The following is a 6638-nucleotide window of genomic DNA, read 5'->3' as shown; positions in this document are numbered from 1 at the left end:
GTATATGGCACACCACAAAGTTCCGCAGCTTGTCGAATAGTCTTTTCTCCGGATGTCACCAAACGCACAGCTTCACACATTCCTACTAAAAAAGGTAAAGTGCTCCCCTGTGCATAGCACCACGCCATGAAGGCGTATAGGGGGTGTGGGGGTAACGCCCCACACTTTCTTGATCCGGTCGTGAGTGGGGGTGATGTGATCAGCATCACGCCCCTTACCGCCTTTACCCCCCACGGTTTCCCCCAGGTACCCATGTTATTCGACGCTGGGTGGGCGCCGGAGCCGCTTGCATCGTTAGAAAAGTTCCCGGATTTGAACCGGCCGGGGATCGAACCCGGGACATTCCTACTACAGACCACGAATTTCTGGTGGACTTCTTTTGATAATCGCGAACTATCTGGAAATTGAAAGCGTCGTGTTAGAAGAGATACTGTTAAGTAAAAGTACGTAAAACGTACTGAAAGTGGGAGATCCGTTTTGCCTCGTTTTGGCCGATCCGTAATGCCCTGATTTGCATATTATCGACATATGTCCATTTAAATAATAACAAATAGGGTTAGTCATATCAAATACTGGCACATCGCAAAAACACACCCTACCTTATCACATGTTAAATTGTAGAGCACTTAAACCCCTACATTCTACAATGCAACCTTACCAAACGTCGAACAAAACTTACAATGGGTACTTTTTCTGCACCGTCTCCACCAACTTGCTTACAACAATCACTTGTCACAGACGCGCGCCAACTGCCACAGCGAACAAAGACAGGCAGCTAGTAAGCGGACAGATGGCAGCATGATCCGCTATATTTTTCAAGTTCGTGCCTGCAACAGTTTTCTTTGCAGGTCACGTGAACCTTACATTGATCCATAATGCCCTGTGATCCGTAATGCCCTGGTCTACCCTATTCAGACCAGAAGTTATAAAAGGGTACGCTGGATACGTGCCCAGCATGAATTTTTAATTTGCACAGTAGTTTTGAAAGATAACAATATTGGAAAAGGTGCCTAGAATCGTAAATCAGGATCTGACAACATTCAATTTCCAAAGACAGGGACTTGGATGTTCTAAATTCGTGTATCTCTAACGAAGTTAAGAATATAGCATGCATGCAGAGGTATATGGGCAAAAATAGTTTATTAATTTTATTTGCTTAACCTTACATTTTTATTGATTTAAGCGTAATCAAATAAATGACATGCTGAAGTTTTTGTTGCAATCCTTCAACCTTGTTTTGCGTCAACCATGTGATCATAAGGTGGGAGGATGGGTCACTTGAACCCCCTACCTCCATTGAATTAGGAAAAATTCAGTATTCTTCCTTGTATTTGCATTTGCTTCCAATGTTTCTTTCTCTGCATTTTCACTTTTCTTCCTCCAGGATTTTCCTTCATACTTTCTCCGCCTCTTTTCCATGTTATTTCCTTTACTACCTCGTTGCTTCGGTTTTCTGTTCCGTTTTCCTTTATTCTCTGTTTCTCTGTCGGCCTCTTTTATTTCGCTCTAATTCCTCCTCCATCGCTTCTTTTCCTTTCCCCTCTATTTCTTTCTCTAAGTTATTCTTTTATTTTTCTCCCCCACCCATCCCTTCCCTCTATCTTTCTCTTCTGTGCTTCGATGAAAAATTGTTGGTTTAGAATAGCACATAAGCATAACATCAAACGATTTTGAGTATAGATATGTATATATATATATACAGTTGGCAAACAATATTGGGTCTATCGATTGTCGTAATTGTAACGACCGCCTCGTTAGCCAAATTGCACTCCTATATTGGAAAATATCTTATTCGTATACTTTTAAGTTAATAATTTGCATTATAGTATTTATACTTAATTGTTTTCATAACTCATGTATATATTTATGTTTTATCTTTTGCTATTATATTATTCCCGTAATTTTGCAACATTAATTCATCCTAATTAGTATATGCAACGTTTTCATTAAATGCAAGATGGCTAGGATTAATTCTAACTTTAACACAAATGTGGCTGTTTAAGCGCATGTTCAACAATAAACAAGATCAAAGTATTTTAATCTTCGTTATAAATTCATATACTAAATCTTTCTGTACTCATTTTATGTGCAAGGGCAAATATGAATTGCTTTATAAAGTCAGTTTCGTTATTTGTTGCCCTAGTTTAATATTTTAACATGTAAGCATATAATTGATTCACTATCTCACTTACAATAATATATCGTTTTCCTATTCGCTGTTAATTTTAGGAGTAGGGGAAGAACGTTACGTGTTTTTGGCGATGTAAAAACTTCCACTTTGGCATTTTTAATTGTTGCCAACCTGAACTTCAGCTTACTATCGCTAATTAACATTGATGTGTTATATAAAGTATCAGTTGTTCTTGTGATATTTTTATGTTATGAGATCCTAGCATTGTAAAAAGAACCGTCTGTTATGCTGCGCCTCGCGCTTGGGAGGCAGTTCAGATCTTGTTATCTACGGTAGAGGCAGTGCGCGGTTTCTGTCGTGACAAAATGTTACTAATCACTGCCCTCGAGCGAACAGGACTCAACATATGATTTATTTGAACTGTGCGAATAAGTATGTAACGCTCGAGAGTCGGTATTAAAGTCTTTGAACTTTTAAAACTTAAAATACTTGGTTTTAGTTTTATCTACGGTGACTTGTCACATGTCGGTGGTTACCTTCCAGGGAATGGGTGGATCGTCTTAATCCCGATCACTGAGTGAGAACTCTTTCGTCCAACTGACCAGCCTGAGCAAGAAGCAGAGTGTTGCCGTTTCGTGGCTCCGTGTCCAGAAGTTACGAGTGGTGACACGTTGCATATTGGTACCGCTGCCGTCTTGTGATCAAGGAATCTCAGGTTCGACACTTGTCATTTGGAAACGAACCTACATAAATGAATGGAAACTTTCGCACCGGAGTGACAGACGACACATGTCACTTGTAGCTTGCGTGTTATTCGGACCGACCGCTTTCTTACTAGCATGCATTGTGCAGGACCGGATTTACCTCTTTGCCGCCTCTAGGCCAAACAAGCTCTGCCGCCCCCACACCGTTTATCAAGAATGAAAAAAAATCATTATTAAATGATAGTTACATACAAAAAATGTAACAAAGCGATATGACATAAATTATATAAATTACATTTTAACATTTACCTTGTTTTTCAGAGAAGACTTTTATTTTTACTTCATTTAAGTGATAGGACAGAACACACACCGGGCTCATCAATGGCACTTTCCTCACTTTTTCCCTGATTACATTTCTGTATAAAAAAGGAACTGATTTTCGGAACCTTCTTCAGAAATGCTTCCTGCTTTTCATCTTTCTCAGCTTTTCTCTTTTTGTATTGTGACCCACTGAGTCTTACTCTTTGATCACTCATAATGAGCGTAATGACGCTTTAAACTTACCCCAACAAACGCACGTCGGACACTGACACATGCGAGACGCGACACACCACCTACTTCTTGAATAATATTCTCGAGCAACTAACAGTAGAATAGTACAATGCGAAACCCCTTTAATAATGCTATAATAATCACATGCTTTTGATATGCGGCCAATGCCGGCAGTAACAAGAAACGGCGTTCCTGGAACGCAGCCAAGCCGGTGTTGTCTTTCAAAAGCAAGCGGCAGGCTCCACGTTCTTGCCACAATCGCCGACCTGGCTCAGCACAATACTGTACATTCGAAACAACAACGTCGGTAATTAAAACAAGAAATTAGTAAACTAGTTCCGAATCCTGCTAGCCTTTCTCTCTTAAGAAATATTCTTCGTTAACTTATATTTACAATACAACTACATTAAGTCAATCCATTCGTGTGTCCGGAGGAAAAAAGAGTATTAGTATTAGATATTCCTTATAAATTTACCCTACCAAAGTGCCGCTCTAGGTCCGGGTCTATGAGGCCTATTGGGAAATCCGGGCCTGGCATTGTGCCGTCTGCCCCGGATGTGAAGTCAATGCCTTTCCACAGACTGGAGATACGGGTGTCGCTTGTAACTTGTAACATGTCTCTTATCACTTCGATCTTAAAACTGCCTAACACACACACGACACGAGATTTCAGTTAATCGCAGTCAACATGTTTACTCATAATCGACTCGAGTAAATAGTCGTGTTTTCCACATGCGAAATTCATCAATTTGACGCCCCACCAAGAGAGATCGAGTGTTTGTGACAAAGAACTCAACACTTAACCTCAATTACAATGATCAAAACATAATTAAAAACATAAAATTCTACGAACTTCGTCTTTTCTCGAAATTATATAGATTCGAGACATTTCTGTCGTAAATGGCGCTGCGGTCGTGCAAGAATGTAAATGGGCTGAATGGTATGTAATACCTTGGAACATGGAAAGCTGTTTGTAGAAATGGATAGTGTTTTGTTTAAAACATGTGGAGTTTATTACGAACGTTTAGTGGCATTTCAGATCAGGGAATGAATTGTGTGCGATTTCTTGATTCATTTCATTTCGAAATGAACTCGACACCTTGAGTATGATCTGTGGTTGTATACACAATGTCGATAGGGTCTCCCTTGCCGCACAACAGTTTTGCTACCTTGTGTTCTGACGTCATACGAGGAATGTCTACCACGTTAGGTTAGGTCTGTTAGATTTGGTTCCATTAGCATAAATACAATGAAAATTTTAAATTTTACGTCTGATTACCATGCGAGAGACATGGGTTCGATCCCTGGTTGGGAAGAACCGGGATTTTTTCCACCTGTTCAGGCGGCTCCGGCGCCCATCCAGCGTCAGCGTCGTATAAAGTCGGTACCTGGAGGAAACTCTGGGGAGTAAAGGCGGCCAGGGGCGTGGTGCTGATCACATCACCCCCACCTTCGGCCCTGATCAAGAAAGTGTGAGGCCCTGAATCCACACCTCCTATACGCCTTCATGGCGTGGTGCAAAGCACAGGGAACGTTTTACCTTTTTACCTTTACAATGAAAAATTATTATTTAGGCTAAGCGAACTAAATCTAGCTAGCCTAAACTAACAACGTAGACATTTAGCTTAAAATTAAAAAGCTTTCTCCCGTGACGTCAGAACACAAGGTTGCTAAAGTGTTGTGCGATAAGTGAGACCCATGTCGGTATGACACCACAACCATTGGCGAATTTAGTGTGGCACAGAGGTCCATGTGCACACACAAGCGATGTACAAGTATTATCATTACGAACAAAAGCGTTCGAGTGACAAAAACAGAATCCTGAAATTTAGTAATAAACGGATTTATCACAACCTTGTCCTACTGTACAAAGCCCTAGAAATAGAAGATCCAAAATACCTCTCCATGCGGTTTCAATATCTTTCCGACTTTCACTCCCGCAACACCAGATCACGTGAAAAATATCTGTTATCCATCCCTATCCACAGATCTAACTTCTACGCCAATTCGTTTACCGTTACCTCTGCAGGACGCTGGAACAGACTGTCCCCCGAAATCCAAGCCTCCTCTTCAATTGGAACATTCGAGAGACAATTAAAATTACACAAGCTAAACAATTGGACCTAGATTAAATTCCCAGAAAGCAATGCGTGATACATTTAGCTCACGAAATCTGCTTTCTATGTATGTATTTGTGTGTGTGTGTGGGGTGTGTGTGTGTGTGTGTGTGTGTGTGCGTGCGTGTAGAAACTGTATTGTTTTTATTTTTAACTTATTTTAAGTTATATTTTTTCATTGTGTTAGTAAAAATAAAGAGCAATGTAATTAATGGTTAATCCACACTTGACTGCTCGTATTTCAAACTGTATTGCTTTCGTCGTTAATAAATAAATAAAAATAAATAAATAATAAAATAAATAATTTAGTACAAACTGACTAGTCGGTACTGGATCTATTTGGAATCAAAATATGTCGCCACTGAGACGCCAATCTATGACATGTTGATAACGTTAATACCACGATAATAATATTAATGCACAGCAGCAGAAACATTGGTAGCAATGTAGGTAGGTGTCTAGCCGCCGCGAAGAAGTGAATAAGGAGGTCCTATATACATGTGTAAATTGAATTTTATAACTTTTCATGTAGTTTCCAGCCCGCTAGATCTTCACACATAAATACAAGTAATGAGATTTCAACAACACCATGGGTATGCAAGAAAATATAATAAATGAAAATATAATAATCATGGTTACATTTTACTTACACTGTGATATATACTATATAAATCGTAAGGTAGAGCTTGTATGTGCTTCTCTCAATTATGATTATTGTTGTTATTATTATATATTAGTTCAGCACAGGATACATCTCCCAATTATGTTGAACATAATAATATACTATGCATAGAAAAAACAGAATGAAAATGACAATCTATATACACAATATTTACATTAATATTTCACTTGTTGATGTGAGTATTTTTTTCTTCAGTGCACTATATCGTAACGAACTGTAAAGTTCGTGGGCAGAGGCTTTAAATAAAATATAATCGTATGGATTGATACGATATGAATCTGTGAATATATCAAATTCTACAGCTTTTAATAGTTCGTTCACTGTGCACTGCATTCGCACTGCAGGTAAAAACCTATGCACGTTGACTCTTGATCTGGCGATAATTTGGACTGTACTTGTTATGTTATAAAGGAAGACTTTTACACCACTGCAGGCATTTGGAAAAATATTGT

This window comes from Lepisma saccharinum, chromosome 6 (genome assembly GCF_977018435.1).
Source record: "Lepisma saccharinum chromosome 6, izLepSacc3.1, whole genome shotgun sequence".
NCBI lineage: Eukaryota > Metazoa > Arthropoda > Insecta > Zygentoma > Lepismatidae > Lepisma > Lepisma saccharinum.
The sequence above is the reverse complement of the archived record's forward strand: the minus strand, read 5'-3'. Positions refer to the sequence as shown.